This window comes from Oryctolagus cuniculus, chromosome 4, assembly GCF_051225735.1.
Source record: "Oryctolagus cuniculus isolate XC-2025 breed Fujian yellow rabbit chromosome 4, ASM5122573v1, whole genome shotgun sequence".
NCBI lineage: Eukaryota > Metazoa > Chordata > Mammalia > Lagomorpha > Leporidae > Oryctolagus > Oryctolagus cuniculus.
The window spans coordinates 92,954,615-92,971,763 of NC_142870.1; the positions used below are offsets into that span (position 1 = coordinate 92,954,615).

The window sequence follows — 17,149 nt, forward strand, 5'->3', positions numbered from 1 at the left end:
AGGGGAAGTTCTCTTCTGATACTTACCTGTTTTCCCAGTGTGTTCAATTAGTTCATGGCTTAGTTAGATTGGAGGGCTGGGGGACACTTCCTGAGACCATCTGAATGACCCAGAGAGTCAGCAGCCTCTGCGTGCCAGGAGATTTTTCTCTTTTGAATCCAGTGCATTCTAGAATCACTGAGGCCCTGGTGGGCCAGGAACAAGCTCCAGAGTTTGAATGCTCCCGCCGTGGGGCTTGTATATGCTGCCTTTTCTGAAAACCAGTTGGCGTAATTTGGCAAAGGAATACTTTTATCCCAGTGCTTTAATGGCAGGATCCTGGCTCATCGAGCATTTCTGCATTGGCCCCACTTCCCTCTGCAGAGTGCTGGCTGAGGAGATAAGTCTGAGTGAATGACCTTGATGATTCGCTGCGTTTGCCTCGTGCACCTGCGTGGAAGGGTGCTTACCTGGAGGGGTAGACGAGGATGTTGAATTTCTTGGTGCTGAATTACGTGGCTACCTGCTCAGGCGGGAAAGGAAGGAAGCCCATGGCTTCTGGCTGTGGTCATCATTGGCTCCCATTACTTCTTCTCGTTTCCGAAGCAGACTTTGTGTGGATTCATTCATTCAGGTGTCTCCAGCCTCTTGGTGTGCAACGTAAGTGACTGTGCCACAGCGGCTCTCACTGCCAGGAACAAGCACCTGGGCACGCAGAAGAGGCCTCTTGCTGAGTCCGGTGGTTGCAGGTTCTCGGCCAGCCAGACTCGTGCTTCCACTGAGGTGGTCACATCGGGAATTCCTGTGTCATAGCTCTGACCTGCAAACTGTCCACACAGCAAACAAAATGATACACTGTAAGCCAAGTGGGAGTGACAGCGTGTGGGCTCTGTGCGGAGTACATAGAAGTTGATAGCGCAGCACCTGGCTTCAGCCTGCTCCTCCAAGGTCACAGAAGAACACTGGGGTTCAGGCCTTCGGACAGGGAACAGGCACATCTCCACCAAGGTGTTGGACAGGCCCTCTAAGAGTCCTTTCTTTCTGGAGCCGGGGGCCAGCGTTGTGGCACAGTGAGCTAAGCTGCCGCCCGCAACAACCGACATCCCATATTTGAGTGCCAGTTCAAGTCTCAGCCTCTCTGATTCTAATCTAGCTCCCTGCTAATGTGCCTGTGAGGGCAGCAGATGACGGCCCAAGTCCCTGCCACCCGACTGGGACACACGGATGGAGTCCTGGGCTCCTCGCTTCAGCCTGGCCCAGTCCAGGGTGTGTGGCCTTTGGAAGAATGAACCAGAGGATGGGAAATCTCTCCCTCCCCCTCCCCCTCTCCCCGCCCACCCCCCTCTCTCTCTGCATTCCAGAAGGAGGAGGAGGAAGAGGAAGAAGACGAGGAGGAGAAAAGTTCTAAAAAGAAAAAAAAAAAATTCAGACAGAAGCAAAAGAAAAGTCCTTTCCCCTTGTTAAACCAGTGCTGGCAGGACCAAGTGGTGCCACTCCACCACCTAGTGAACAGGAAGGGAAAGGAGACATTGAGAGCAAAGTCAGGGATCTTAGTATTTGGTTTCCAAATCTGTAATTAAGCAAAAATGTGACTTCTGACTAAGAGACTCTAGGCTCCAGGCTCCTGGCTTTGGATCGGCTCAGCCCTTGTGGTCATTTGGGGAGTGAACCAGTGGATAGAAGACCTCTCTCTCTGTCAATCTCTCTGTGACTTTGCCTTTTAAATAAATAAATAAATAAATAGATAAATAAATAAATATATTTTTAAAAGTTCATTTGTCAACATAAATGACAATCAGAATGAGGCTCTCTAAAGCTCATGTTCATTTGGGACTAGCAGAGCCTCGTGGTGGGAACAGGCAGACCATGGGAACCATGGCATCTTTGAGAATGCTGAAGCAACAGCAAGTGTTGAAAGGAAAAATGAGGAGGATTGTGTAAAGTATTTTGTAACCATCATCCTTGGCTGCAAGCATCAGTAACAAGAGTGGCGTCGGTCCAAGGGTGAGCAGACAGTTGTTCCTTGCAGAAGTGATCCGGTACTTCTTCCGTGAACTTTTCTTCTTGCCAGGTGGTGGTGCTCAAGGTCCCCTCCTTCCGAACCTCTCAACTTTATTATTAATTAATTAATTTTATTAGGGATCGACAAAAGTAACTCCATTTCAACTCTGACAGTGTCCACACATTCAATTACTTGCAGCAAAATGACAACACTAGATTTTTAAACACTAAGTTCCTACAACTTCCTTGTTACTACTTGTTTGATGTTCACCTGGTAGGAACTGTGGAAATAACCCCCCAAGGGGAGAAATAGCAGTCCCCAGGACTTGGCTGGAATTGTCCTGCCTTCCTCATCCCTGTGGCCTGTCTCTGCCCGCTCACTCTGTGTATCCAGGCCGTGAGCTGGAAGTGCCCCCAGAGCCTAGGGCTCATAGCTTCCCAGCACAGCAGAGACCTTGGCTGGAGCCAGAATCATTCTGTTCATTTTCTTTCTTTTTTTTTAAAGATTTGTTTATTTATTTGAAAAGCAGAGTTACAGAGAACAGAGGCAGAGAGGGAGAGGGAAAAAGAGAGAGAGGTCTTCCATCCACTGGTTCACTCCCCAAATGGCTGCAATGGAAAGAGCTGTGCTGATCTGAAGCCAGGAGCTTCCTACGGGTCTTCCCACATGGGTGCAGCAGCCTAAGGACTTGGGCCATCTTCTACTGCTTTCCCAGGCCATAGCAGAGAGCTGGATTGGAAGTGGAGCAATCAGGTCTCGAACCGGTGCCCATATGGGATGCCAGTGCTGGAGGCAGCAGCTTTACCTGCTATGCCACAGAGCTGTCCCCTCTGTTCATTTTCTAAGAATGCTCTGATCATTATAGCCAAGGTACAATGGCCAGGTTTGCATCCTCAGGGTGTTTTTGTGTGTGTGTGTCTTCTCCTTTTCTCATCAGGCTATTTGTGACCAACGCAGTGTGCTTCCTTCTGGGTGTGTTTGTGAAAATGTCCTTTTTGTATGGGATAAAAACAATGGCATCCAGATCTCCAAAGCCAAGTGATAGCACATGTCTGGGACCACGAAGTCCCTGCCTACAGGTGGCTCCCTGCACTGACTCTGGTCTCTGGTGTGCTGATGCCCTGTCCTGTGTTGAGCAGCCTGGGGCAACACTTGACCCCTCAGTCAAGTTCCTGGGAGCCCCTCCCCCGTCACAGCCACCAGCCTCAGATGGTCATTTTACCCCCAGGTGCCCTTCACCTTGGGCAGGGGCTGTGTCAGTCTTAGTTGTTGCTGCTCCCCTCCCCGCCCCGCCCCCAGCCTGCACAGCCCAGGCTGCGGGTGCTCCCTGGCTGACGAAGGCCTGGGAGTATCAGCCTCCCGCCCAGTGACCCCATGGGCCCTGGCAGTCCCGACATTGTTTGGGGCACTGAGGCCAGGGACCCTGGAGACACAGCCCTCTGGTGGTCAAGGGCACAGCTGTCTGTGCCCCTCGCCTACAGGCCTTTCAGCAAGATGGCCAGGCCCCTCCCTCGATGCTGGTGCCGTTGGGGGCCAGCAGGGTTGAATGACTGCTCTAAAGGCAGGCCCAGTGGGTTTCCTGTAGGTGGGAGGTGAGGGGCACAGCCCTGAGCTGGTTTCCCCTCTACCTTTCCATCCCTCTCCCCCTCCCCATACGTTGGTTAGCTGCAGCTAGGAAACAAATTCCCCAAACCTGAGTAGCTTACAACAGACACTTATTGCCTCATAATTTCTGAGGGGCAGCTTAGTCACACGGTTCTAGCTCAGGGTCTCTCATGAAAGTCCCGAAAAGCTGTCAGCTGGGGCTGGAGCTCTCTGAAAGCTTGGCCACGGCTGAATCTACTTCCGGGTCAGTTCACTGTTGCACGGCTGTTGGCAGGGGGCCTCGGTTCTGTGCACCGAAGCTCATCTCTGCGGGGACACTCGAGTGTCCTCACAGCGTGGTGTGCGCCTTCCCCAGGGGCACAGACGCAAGAGGAAGGAGGAAGAGCATCCGAAGCCTTCTACGATCTAGTCTGAGATGTCGCACATGTCACTTCTGCCACGAGACACGTCACTCCACCAGTCACCAAGTCCAGCCCTGCTCTCAGAGAGGGGAATTATCCCCCCTTTAAAGAGGAGATCATGGAGGAATGTGTGGACATGTTTTCAAACCATCATTCCTCACCTGTATCCTGGGACTTGCAATCAGAACCAGTGTTGTGGGCCTTGAGCATATTAATTTTACTCCAGGCTCTTGTCTCGCAGAAAGGTAAGATTTCTAAGTGCAGACACGTATAAGGTACACACCGTGAGAACAAGATTTATCCAAAAGGTGAGAAAGTGAACACACAGTGACGCATGAGTAGGGGTTGGCCCACACGGAAAACACCTGCTATGAGGGGGCCTGAGGATCACCAGAAGGGGAAGTGGGGGGAGGGGGCACCTGTGCAGCACCTCCAGCGGTGGTCTATGGTGAGAGAGAGAGACAGCGCTCCCTCTGAGTTGGTGGCCTCTTTTATGAGATAAGGGTTATGCTTCTAAGTGCATGAGGCCAGCGGGGCATTTTCTGACCCCTCCACAAGTTCCACTTGGAGCATAATATCTACATTTTCATGGCCTCTCCCCTTCTGGTCTATGATGAAGCAGGTACACACTGGGAAGGGGGGTGTTCTGATTGACAGGAAGAGGGATGGCATGACATCAGGGGCTTGCCAGGACTTCCAGCTCATTCAGCCCTAAACTGGCTACACCACATCACCAGCACCAGGGTGAGGCCACCAAGGTACCCAGGACACAAGGTCATGAGCACGCAGGGTCAGAACACAGTTCAGTGCTGCCTCGATCAGTTTCCAGAGCCCCAGAGTAAGCGATCTCGTTTCTTACACCAGCTTCTGGGGATGCATTGCTATAGAGAGAAATGGAATTTTATATCTATATTCACGTTTCTCACGGGTTAGTAGATGCCACTTCTAGGTGGGAAATTTTGCTATTCTGTATTTTCTGATGGACTCCAGCAGATTCGCCACACGGATCTCCGTGTCTCCGTTTTCCTGTCTGGTCCAGCTGCCCTGCCTCCTTCCTTGCCAGTTCAGGGGGAAGCAGAATGTTTCAGCACACGGCTCGGGGACAGCTGGGCGCACACGTGCAGGAGGGCGGATTTGTACCTCACAATGCACACGAAGGCTCCCTCAAAGTGTAGCGATCAGCTAAACACGAGAAAAGAGATATAAAACCCTTGGAGGAACACATGACCTTGGGTTAGCCAATGATTTCTTAAACACCAAAAATCAAGGATTCAAAAATTAAAAAATCAAAATGTTCCTTCATCAAAATTTGAAACTTCTATGCGTTGAAAAAAACACTAAGAATGCAAGAGACAAGCCACAGGCCGAGAGAAAAAATTCAGAAATCACAGTCTTAGAAGGAACTCACATCCAAACTATATAGAAAATTCTTCGTCTCCGTCACAGAACGACAAACAACCCCGTGGAACCATGGGTGACGGATCTAAACAGACTTTTCTCCGCAAAAGACAGCTGCGTGCCGGTCAGCACATGCACCCGTGGTCCGCAGCAGTCACAGGGAAATGATGCTGCCTCCCATCGGCCATGGGGCAGGAAGCGGGTATCTGTGGCCTGGTGGCCAAGGCGCTGCTGAAGGTGCCTATGTCCTGTATCAGAGGACTTGGGTTCAGCTCCCCCTGCAGCTCCTGACTGCAGTGTCCAGCAGACCCTGGGAGGAGCAGTGATGGCTCAGGTAACTGAATTCCTGCCGCCCTGGGGAGACCTGGGGGCGCATTTCTGGCTCCCAGCTTTGGCCAGGCCCAGGCCTAGCTGTTGTGGCCATCTGGGGAGTGAACAGATGGAAGACCTCTCTCTCTCTCTCTCTCTGCCTCTCTGTAACTCTGCTTTTCAAATAAATAAATCTTTAAAAAAAATTATTCAGAACAGTGCAAGTGAAAAGCAGGGGAAATGACCAAATCTCTGAAGACAAAGGACAGAAATTTCAAAATAAAGGAAATTGTGTGACCAATTCATGCATTGCACCATCTTTCCTTTCTAAGTGTCACCTAAAAGACAGATGTACCTTAAAATTAATGGCATCTTTTAAAAAATATTTTTATTTATTTGAAATGCAGAGTTACGGAGGTGGGGGGAGAGAGAGATTAATCTTTCATTCATTGGTTCACTCCCCAAATGGCTACAATGGCCAGAGCTGGGCTAGGCCAAAGCCAGGGGCCAGGAGCTTCATCCAGGTCTCCCATGAGGGTGCAGGGGGCCAAGCACTTGGATGTTCCTCTGCTGCCTTCCCAGGTACACTAGCAGTGAGCTGGGTTGGAAACGGAGCAGCCAGGACTCAAATCAGCGACCATATGGGATGCTGGCATTGCAGGCAGCAGCTTAACCTGCTATGCCACAAGGTTGGCCCCATGAATGGCATCTTAGAGTCAGTGATCCCAGGACTGAACCGGCCTCAGTTGCTCTAAGAGCTCACTCTGCGGGTAGGAATCCTGGCAGGGAATGCGAGGACAGAACAGAGTTGTGGGGCAGGGAATTCAGACAGGAGCCTCTTTCCTTTTAGGAAAAATAAACTCTTGGCTATCTTTGGCTCCTTCTCATCACTAGGAGTGTCTCTAAGGAGCTTTTGTTCATCTTCTGCCCCCTGGTGAACACCTTTAAAAGTGCAAGCCTGCGTTCTGCAGGAAAGTCTGGAAGTACTGAGGGATCATCTCCAATCCCTTGGTGGTTTTGGCACGAGTCCCTGGCCTTGCACAGATCAGTGAGTTAGTAATAAGCACTTCTAGATGTTTGCAAGGTGTCTCTGAAATTGTCACATACATGATCTTCACAAAATCCCCGAATCAGAGAACCATGGAGTTACATGAGACCCATGACATCACTGCACTCAATATATCCCCCTGCTTGCAAGTGCAAAGGCTGCAGTAGACATGTCATAAGCTCAGAGACATGCACCTGGGTTTGAGACCAAACCCCTGTCACGTGAAGGCATGACTCAGCTTCTAGTCTGTCTTCCTTACCCCAGGGTGTCCTTACCTGTCCTTTATCCAAAGGAATTCACTGAATTGAGAAGGGTTGTACATCTGGCCCTACAAGGTTCTTATCACCAGACTCAAGAATTCATTTGCAGGGCCAGCGCTGTGGCACAGCAGGTAAAGCCACCACCTGCAGCCAGCATCCCATATGGGTGCCGGTTCAAGTTCTGGCTGTTCCACTTCTAATCTAGCTCCCTACTAATGGCCTGGGAAAGCAGCAGAGGAGGGCCCAAGTGCTTGGGCCTCTGTAGCTATGTGGGAGACCCAGAAGAATCTCCTGGCTTCATCCTGGCCTAGCCCCAGGCCGTTGTGGCTATTTGGGGATGAACCAGCAGGTGGAATATCTCTGTGTCTCTCCTTCTCTCTTTGTAACTCTGTCTTTCAAATAAATCAATCTTTGAAAAAAAGAAAAAAGAAGTCATTTGTTTCTCCAATAGATAAAACCTTGTTGGCCAGTATTGTCTGGAGGGATCTGCTTCGGGAAATCTCAGGTCCCGGCAGGGGAATTCCAGGTCTGGGGCAGAAGGTTGGCTATTCACATGTAACCTCCCCAGACCCACTGGAGGCCTCCCCACCGCTCCCGGCCTTCACAGATTCCTTAAAGAGCACGGCCTCACTGGCCAATCAAAGGAGAGACACAAGTACCACAGAGCAACCAGGAGCTTGGACATGTACCTCTCAGCCCCAACTTCAATCTAGACCTTCACCCCGGCTCCTCGGGGAGCCCGGGAATTAAGCAGTAGCTGCCTGGTCCTTGCTCTGCGCTTTGCAATACCTACCCGTTTACCTCCCCCACCCCCCACATCAGCGATTGGCTTTCTGCCCATAGGTCTAGCAGACCCAGGCTTGGGGGTTCCATAGAATGGGGTGTGGTTCTGCAACAGGTTCAGGCTTGACTCTGGGAAGGCATTCAACCTCTCTAAGCATCAGCGTACTTGACAGAGTTTGTACGGGGATTAAACAGGCTCCCGTAAGCCAGAGCCTGCAAACTCCAATGCTTTGGGGACCAAGCACAGCAAACAGCACAGCCCTTTACTGAAGAGAATGTTCCCTAGTCTTTTCTGGCCAGTTGTGTAGGGATACAGCCCCTGTGCTGCCAATTCTTTAAAAAAAAAAAGATTTTATTTATTTGAGAGGCAGAGTTACAGACAGTGAGAGGGAGAGACAGAGAGAAAGGTCTTCCTTCTGTTGGTTCACTCCACAAATGGCCGCCACAGCCTGAGCTGCGCCGATCCGAAGCCAGGAGCCAGCAGCTTCTTCCGGGTCTCCCACACAGGTGCAGGAGCCCAAGGACTTGGACCATCTTCTACTGCTTTCCCAGGCCATAGCAGAGAGCTGGATTGGAAGACAGGCAGCTGGGACTAGAACTGGCGCCCATATGGGATGCTGGCGCTGCAGGCAGAGGATTAACCTACAGCACCACAGAGCCAGCCCCTGCACTGTCAATTCTTTAAAAATCATTTCACAGCCCAAAAAAAGACAGCATTTGTTTTCATGGCTCCACCTCCTACGTGTGCCAAGTGTCCAGAAGGCGGTCAGTCATGGTGGTGATAATCACTCGGGTAGCAGCATCTCAGGCTCTCCCCAAACACTATTCCTGATAGGTGTTGACATGGCAACAATCTTTGAGGGTGTGCTGCTCCTCACTCTGAGCTAAGTGGTGTGGACACAAAGACCAGCCAGCAAACAGTTCCCAGCCCTGTGGGCTTTCAGTCAAGGACAATTACAACAGCTAATGGGTGGAGCATTTACAACCTGTCGGGCAATGAGCTAAGCATTTCGCAAGTCTGATCTTGTCAAGCCTCACCAAAACTCAGTGAGAAGTAGTCTATGATTACCTGTGTGCAAAGGAGGCGAGTTGGAGTCAGAGGTGAGTGACAAAGACACCTTTCCCCAGCTCACCGCCCACAAAGGTACATTCTCTAACACTGCCCTAGAATGAACACTTTCAGCACCTAATGTGTTGTTTGCACATGAATCACCACGTATTTTTTTAAAAGATTTATTTATTATTTATTGGAAAAGCAGGTTACCGGGGGGGCGGGGGTGCTGTGCCTGGCCAAAGCCAGGAACCAGCAGCTTCTTTCGGGTCTCCCATGTGGGTGCAGGGGATCGAAAGTGGAGCAGCCAGGTCTTGAATCACACTGCAGGTGGCAGCTTAACCTGTTGCGCCAGCCCCCTCGCCATGGCTTTTATTGAGAATTTTAAAATGATTTGCTGGTTTGCACTTAGCTCTGGAGGATTTTTTTTTTATACTCTGTGCCTCATTGTTCATGGGGGGTTGGTTCAGGAACCCTTGAGAATACCAGAATCTGTGTGTACTCAAATCTTTTACATGAAATAGAGGAGTGTTTACATAGAACCTAAGCACACCCTCCCACATACCTTATGTCTTCTTACCAAAACCAGAATGCCTAATACAACATAAAGGAGTGGTTACATTGTTCCGGGAGAAGAGTCTGCACATGTGCAGTACAAATGCAGTTGCTGTTCTCAACTATTTTCTCTCCCAGGCTGGCTGCGTCCACCCAGCGGAGCCCTGAACACAGAGCTCGCTGGGATTTGCCCCCCAGTGTGCTGCCTCTCAGTTCACAGTATTCAGGGACACCAGTAAGACATTTTCAAAGATCCACTAGGCTTCCATAAATAGGAACAATTGCTACATGTTACACAAGAATGTGTAAAAATATACAAAGCAGGCCGGCGCCACGCCTCAATAGGCTAATCCTCCGCCTAGCAGCGCCGGCACACCGGGTTCTAGTACCAGTTGGGGCGCCGGATTCTGTCCCGGTTGCCCCTCTTCCAGGCCAGCTCTCTGCTGTGGCCAGGGAGTGCAGTGGAGGATGGCCCAAGTGCTTGGGGCCTGCACCCCATGGGAGACCAGGAGAAGCACCTGGCTCCTGCCTTTGGATAGGCGCGGTGCGCTGGCCGCAGCACACTGGCCACGGCGGCCATTGGAGGGTGAACCAACAGCAAAGGAAGACCTTTCTCTCTGTCTCTCTCTCTCACTGTCCACTCTGCTTGTCAAAAAAAAAAAAAATATATATATATACATATGCAAAGCCTTACAGGAGGTAAAAACTACAGATTAAAATTACTAAAAAATGTCAGTGACTAACCCAGTTGATGAAAAGAAGATGCACACACACACCCCGCCCACCAAAGAAATGTTTTATTTAAGGAGTACAAATTTCATAAGTACAACTTCAGGAATATAGTGATTCTTCCCACCATACCCGCCCTCCCACCCCTACTCCCAACTCACCTCCTCCTCCCTCTCCCATTCCCAGTCCCATTCTCCATTAAAATTCATTTGCAATTAACTTTATACACAAAAGACCAACTCTGTACCAAGTAAAGATTTCAATAATTTGCACACACACACACACACACAAATCTATTTGAGAATAAGTTTTACAGTTAACTCTCATGATACAACTCATTGAGGACAGAGGTCCTGCATGGGAAGTAAGTGCACAATGACTCCTGTTGTTAATTTAACAATTAACACTCTTATGTATGACGTCAGTGATCACCCAAGGCTCTTGACATAGCAGAAGCACACTTTTTATGTTCTAGAAAAACCACTTTAACCGCTATTGTGGTTATCTGTCATTGTGGAAGAACCAACCCCACAATGCAGTGGCTTATAAGGCAAGATGCATCTGTGGCCACTCTCCCAACCCCAACACCACCAACAACAACTGAGCCCGGCTCCCAGGCGCTCCCTGACTTCGGGTGGTGAGACCGGCAGGTAGGAGGCCAGCCCCAGCCCACCATGATAGGAGCACCCAGGACCGAATCCAAAAGACCAGAGATTTGGAGAACCTGCTCCTCATTTCTGGGTTCACAAAAACTTCCATCAGAGAGTGGTGAGTGGCAAATCCTCACCGTGATCCACCTACTCTGAGCATTGCCCACTTGGAGCTGCAGGCCACGAGAGTGGGGATGCAGTATCTGAGACTCTTTTACTCTCATCTGACTCTCAGTGTTTGCAGGGGGCCATTGCTCTGTGCCTGCTCAGCCACAGGGACAATGAGACTCCAGCCTCAGGGCCTTTGAGTTGGCTGTTCCCCCTGGCAGAGACAGGCTGTCCCCAGGTGTTCTCAGGCTCTCACTCTCCCTTCATCCCAGTCTCTGTTCATCCCATTTAGGGAGCGCGTGCCCCCTTCAGCCCGCATTGCGCCTTTGCCAGAGTTTTTCACTATTTGGCACTGTATGATGTACATGGTTTGGGAGTTGCCTTCTCTCTCTAGTAGAGTATACAAACAGGGACTTCGTTGTGTTCCCAGTGGGAGCCCTAGGGCCTAGAATCACACCTGGCATATAGTAGGGACCCAGTAAATCCTTGTGTTGGGGCTGGCACAGTGGCATAGTGGTAAAGCTGATGCCTACAGTGCAGGCATCTGATATGGATGCTGGTTCAGGTCCCGTCTGCTCCACTTCTAATCCAGCTCTCTGCTAATACGCCTGGGAAAGCAGCAGAGAGTGGCCCAAGTTCTTGGGCCCCTGCACCCACATGGGAGACCTGGAAGAAGTTCCTGGCTCCTGGCTTTGGATCAGTCCAGCCCTGGCCTTTGCGGCCATTTTCAGAGCAAGCCAGCAGATGGGAGATTCTCTCTCTCTCTCTCTCTCTCTCTCTCTCTCTCTCCTCCCTCTCCCTCTCTCTCACTCTCTTTCTGTATTATTCTGCCTTTCAAGTGAATAAATAAATCTTTTTAAACAATGCTTATGTTGTTTCACAACGAGGCACCCTGTTCCTTGATTCACTAACGCCTGGTCAGGAGCCAGAAGTGCAAAGTCTAAGTTCTGTTTGTCCCATGGGCTTCCACAGTGACCTTGCCTGGAGATGCAGCTTTCTACCAGGCTGTGCTCTGCCAAGGAACGATCTCAGCACTTCTACCTGGACTAGTTTCCTCACTGTCCTGATCTCTCTGCTTCTGGCTTGGTCTCGTGTTTCTGGGCAATTACTCAGTCGATGCTCCTCCTACTCCATTTTTCTGATGAAAGAACAGGATTGCACCCACAAAGGCCATGTTTATCTAAGGTCAGGCTCGCTGATTTCTTGTGCAATCAGATTTTCCCTCTGGTTTCTCTGAGCACTGCTGGGAGGGCTGCACCCAGGGCCTGCCAGCTGCTCTCCCTTACCCCTGCCTGGGGTCAGTGCACACCAGCCTTGTGTCTCTCAGCTGTGAGCTGTGACTTGTGACCCACTGATGGACGATGAAACTAATTTAGTAGATTATGAGCAGAATTTTAAGAAAAAATAGCATAGGAAATACTGGAAGCATGTTCTTATTGTGGCACAAGGTCAGAAAGTTTCCAAGCATGCTCTGGCCTATGTGGGCTCAAAGAAGTTTTCATTCAATTTGTTGTTGCTGCTGTCTTCAGAAGATTCCAGAAGGATGGGTTTTGGCACTCCTGGCCTCATGGTGGGCCTGCCGACAGCAGTGCAAGTGGTGGGGTGGTGGGTACACCTGGGTTTCACCTGTATCTGTTTCATAAACCAGGTGTACCTGGACGCCTGAGCTCTCAGCACTCATGCCCACTCCTCTGCACAGACATCAGTGCGGCTTCTGGGAGCCCAAGGCCACAGCCCCGGGATGACTCAGCCCCTTCTGAGTTGTTGTCTGGAAAAGCTCAAGGCTGTCAGAAGAATTTGCCATTGGTTCTGGCCAAGGCCTGCCGAGGGGCCCTGACCTCCCCCACCCCCTCTTGCTCAAGGCTCATGGTCGTCCTGCAGAGAAGTCACTGGGCGCATCTCTGACGACTCAGAGGCTCTTTCTCAAGGTCCTTTCTCCAAGATGAGAGTCATGGTCAGGAAGGAAGGGCCTCTGTCTCCCAGGCTCCATGGAGGACAGCGTCCTCTCCCTGGTCCGGGCCACCAGCAGGTGCAGCTGGCCTGACCTCCTCCCTCTGGCTGCCTCTTGGGAGTGTTCACTTGCTTCAGTCCACCTGCACCCCGCCCCGACTCCTCCCTGCTCCTTGCCAACGCCCAGTCACCTGTGCACAAATCAGAGTGGAGTTGAGCTCTTCCCTTGACTGTCAGTCAGCAGTTACTGAGTAAAATCCCTTTTCACCATTTTAAATGTCTGGCTTTATCTAGCGTTAACAGTGTGTGTGCATGTGTGTGCACACACATACATGTATGCATACACATACATCTCTCCTAAGAAGAAACACCGCTTCTCAGGGATAGCTGAATTCTGTCACCCCCATTATCCAGAATAGTGTTTCTCTCTGTGGTCCTCTTCCTTTGTCACCCTCCGTCCCCAGTCAAGACTTGACCAGTTCCAGGCTAATCTTTGATGTCCTTTGGGAAACCAAGTGAAGAGTTGGGTACAGGACTGTTTCCTTATAGGGACAACAGTTGGGACTATGAGGTCCGACTCTATCCCCATGGGCGGCTCTCTCTACTGCTGAGGTGGGAGGAACCAGGTTAGTGTCACTGTGTGAGCGGGAGTACTTGCTTACAGATGTCTCCACATGGCTGCCACAGCCCCCATTCCTCCACCTGGCGTTAGCCATACTAAACAAAGTATGGATGGGAAGTTCTGTACCCGCTTTTGCTCCAAAGCTGGCGAATCAGGAGAACCTAGATATACTGTGGGCCTGGGGCAGCCGGAAGTCAAGAGAAGGGCAGCAGTGAGTTTCTGTGTTTGGAGACCCCGGGGGAGGCAGCAGGCGAGGGCCCCCGCAGATGACCAGAGTCGGTCAAGCAGCCTATCACGAGGGAATAAACAGCACAGCAGACATCTGAGCATTCAAGAGAAAAGGAAAATCCCAGGTGCCAGAGACAAACACGAAGTGAAAACCAGAGACCAGCAAGCAGACAGACTGGTGCCGCGCAGCTTGGGAGTGTGGGGGACCAGGCCTTGCTTAGTCCCTTGCATCAAGCGTCTTGAGCTGTGGCAGCATTCAGGAACAGAAAATGAGGCATGGTCTCCCAGGTGCGGAGAGAGGACTGAGCTCCTGCCAAAGAGCCTGGGCCGGTGGATGGACAGCCCAGCAGAAGGAAGCGGGAGCAGGCGGAAGAGCCAGGGAAAGATGGCACATGGCGCGCGGTGCCAGGTTATTGTTGCGGTGATTTCCCCAGCAGGGGAATTGGAGAGTTTAGCAGCAAAGCTGAAGACAGAATCCCATTGTGACCCACAGCTGTTGGCTGTACAGCCCAGGACCAACTCGAGAGTGCCCCCCACCCCTGAGACGGAGCTGTGCTCCCCAAGGTTTCCCCTCAGAGCCCCTAAGGCTGAAGAGCAAGAGTATCTATTGCTAGGGGGGCTCAGTGGGGTGGTCCAAGCTGGTCACGGAGCCCCGAGCTTCTTAAAAGCCTCAGGTTTCCTTCCCACGTGCACAGGACCATGTAGTGTAACCCAGAGCACACGACACAAGCTCAGGGCGTGCGGTGGTCCAGGACCACAGCTCCCTCTCCTGCCGCAAGGTCAGGGGCCGCGGCTGGAGAGGCACAGCACAGGGGGGCGCTGGCAGAGGCGGGACAGAGAGGCCGGACCAGGAGTCATCCTGTGACGAGCGGCGAGGCCAGCAGGATGGAAGTCACACAGTCTGCAATCAGGCTGGTGACAAGAGAGGCCCTGCAGCTTTCGGGAGGGGAAAGAACCTGCTGTTCACTGTTCTACACAAACCTGACAAATCTGATTTCCAAACCTACCTAAGCCCTCCTGAACCAGACGAAATGTTTCCAATTTCCATCTCCTAAATTAATTTCTATTCAAATACTACTTAGTCATATGAACCAAAATAAGCAAAAAAACTATATACATATCATATACAAAAATCATATACAACATATTCTTAGTTATTCCAGACATATTTTATTGAATAAATAAAATATTACCTGTAAAAAATTAGTTTGATCATTTACAAAAATACAACTTCACGTAATCAAAATACTTAGAGAGTTTTGTTTGCCAAGTGTTGACTACCTAAACCTACAAATACAAAAATCCGACCTGTCAAAGTAGATTTTACTGAAACCATATTTTAAGAAAAATAAGGATTTCCATAAATGTTGACTCTTCAAACTAGAAGACCTAATACATGGCCCAGATATTAAGGGGAAAAATGACTTGCAACTCTCAAGTGAGGACTTTATCAAAGACTTTCCAGCGGGGGTTACCCCCTTTAGAAATTCCGCTGAGCACTTTTGTTTTTCCAAGCCAAGCAGGATAAGTAAATCACTGATAAGAGCACCTCAAGGACTTTTATAAATAGCAAAGCTATGCTTCCACAGCTGTGAGATGATATTGGTATTTCCCTGAGCACGTGGCTTGCTTGGAGTTCAAGGGCACCGTGTGCGTGCATTTCCTGAAGTCAGTGAGACCACGGGGGATGGAAGCTGTGAGGAGGACATTTTTCTGTTGGTGCCGTGGTGTGCCTGGCTCCTGGGGTGTTTCTGACCAGCCTTGGCAGCTGGGGCCCTGAGCCTCACCCACAGTTTCTATTCCATCAAAGATCCTGGGTCCAGCAGGAGGGGAGACGCAGCCGGGCAGCTCAGAGGCCGCAAGAAAGCTGGTCCGATGCTGGTTCTGCTCTGACTTGTGCCTCAGCTCTAGGAAGTGGGTTTCCTCCTTGTTTCCTTACCTGGACAGCCTGGCCCTGGATCTCCCCTGCCCCTCCGGCTCACAAACCCGAGTGCTCTTGATGTTGTTTTCCAGATCTCACCCTTAGACCCTGACCCCCTCCTTCTACCCCAGCCTCTGGCTCCCAGGCAGGGGTGCACTAGCCACTCACAGGCCCTGCTGCATGCCAGCCTGCTGTGCCGGAACATCTCTCTGCCCTGCCTGAGTCCCAGGGCCCCCCGCTCCCCGCCTCTGCATTACACCCCCTGGGCCGGCCGTGTGGGTTATAACAGCTAATGCGCTGCAAACTTTGGTTCTTTTTTTTTTCTTTCTTATCTTGGCATGGAAATTAGATTTTAGGAGCCCCCAGCCCTGGCTAGTGCCTAGAAACTTAAATCCTAATGACTGTTATAAAGTTTCTCCAAAATGATAGGACTTCTTTGACTAGAAGCTACAGACCAGCAGGTTCAAGCACAGAACTCTAGCTCTCCTTAACAGGAGTACTGATCTCCTTCCTCCTGCCTCTAATGGGAACCTGCATTTCCTGAGTGCAAGGGACTTAAGATTTTATAATTCACCTGCTTATCCAGTGCTACAAAATCCTAAAGAGTCCTTCCCTTGTCTTCATTTGGGCATTCTGAACGAGGCCTGAAATGTGGGCCCTGCGTCTGGAATCGGGTTTGTAACTCAGAGATGCTCATCCTCACCTGCCCAGGGTAGGGCCGCCCCGCTCATGGGCTCCAGGTTTGCTGGTTGCTCTCAGAAAAGGACCTCTCTCTGCTCCGTCACAAGGACTGCTGTCTGAGGGGACGTTCTACGGGCGGGCTAAGGGTGTCACTGGAGTTCTCCTCGGGGAGTTTTTCTCTGCAACAGTCTTGGGAATAAGACTGAGTTTTCCTGAGGCCGAGAACAATATACAAGAGACAAGGTACGCCATCGCCACTAGCTGACCTGAGTACACTGCTCCCCGCAGGGACACCGTGAAAGGTGATCGAGGCCTGGAAACCACCCTGCAACTTCACATTGCTAACTAACCTGGAGAAAGGGAAAGCTAGAATATGGAGTCGTGGCCTCTTTATCCATTCTGAGTGTCTCTGGAGGGGGCTTTGTCATTCAGGGTCTCCTTCAGGCCCTCTCCACAATGTGAATGTCTGCTGAATTGAACCAGAATGCACTGTTGCAGCTGAGAGCTTCCTGACACTCATTAGTGCTCATGAGTAAGTGATAGTGTGTTCCACATTTCCACAAATACGTAAATAGGTTTGCATTGTCCCATCTTACTTAGCAGGGAGCAGAACTGTCATCTTGACCCGAAAACACAGAATCTTCCACACATCAGCGTGCATTTACACTTCTCCTCAAGGATCTCAGCGAAAACAGAAACCTCACCCGATTGTCAGAATCTCTTTTGATCGTTAGCTTCTTCCAATCATCACTTTTGTAGGAAAATGAAATTCGCTATCCATCCACTCTAATACCTTCCTGACGAGCTCAGTGTGCCACACCTGATGTGAAATAAAATGCTATAAAGGGGATCTAAATCATGCAATGAAA

General features: G+C 50.6%; 1 long non-coding RNA gene across 2 annotated transcripts in view; it reads left to right on the forward strand.

Annotated features, from left to right (window-relative positions):
* Positions 1-17,149, forward strand: part of LOC103350467 (uncharacterized) — a 63,479-nt gene that overhangs the window by 34,227 nt on the left and 12,103 nt on the right. The window lies entirely within an intron of this gene.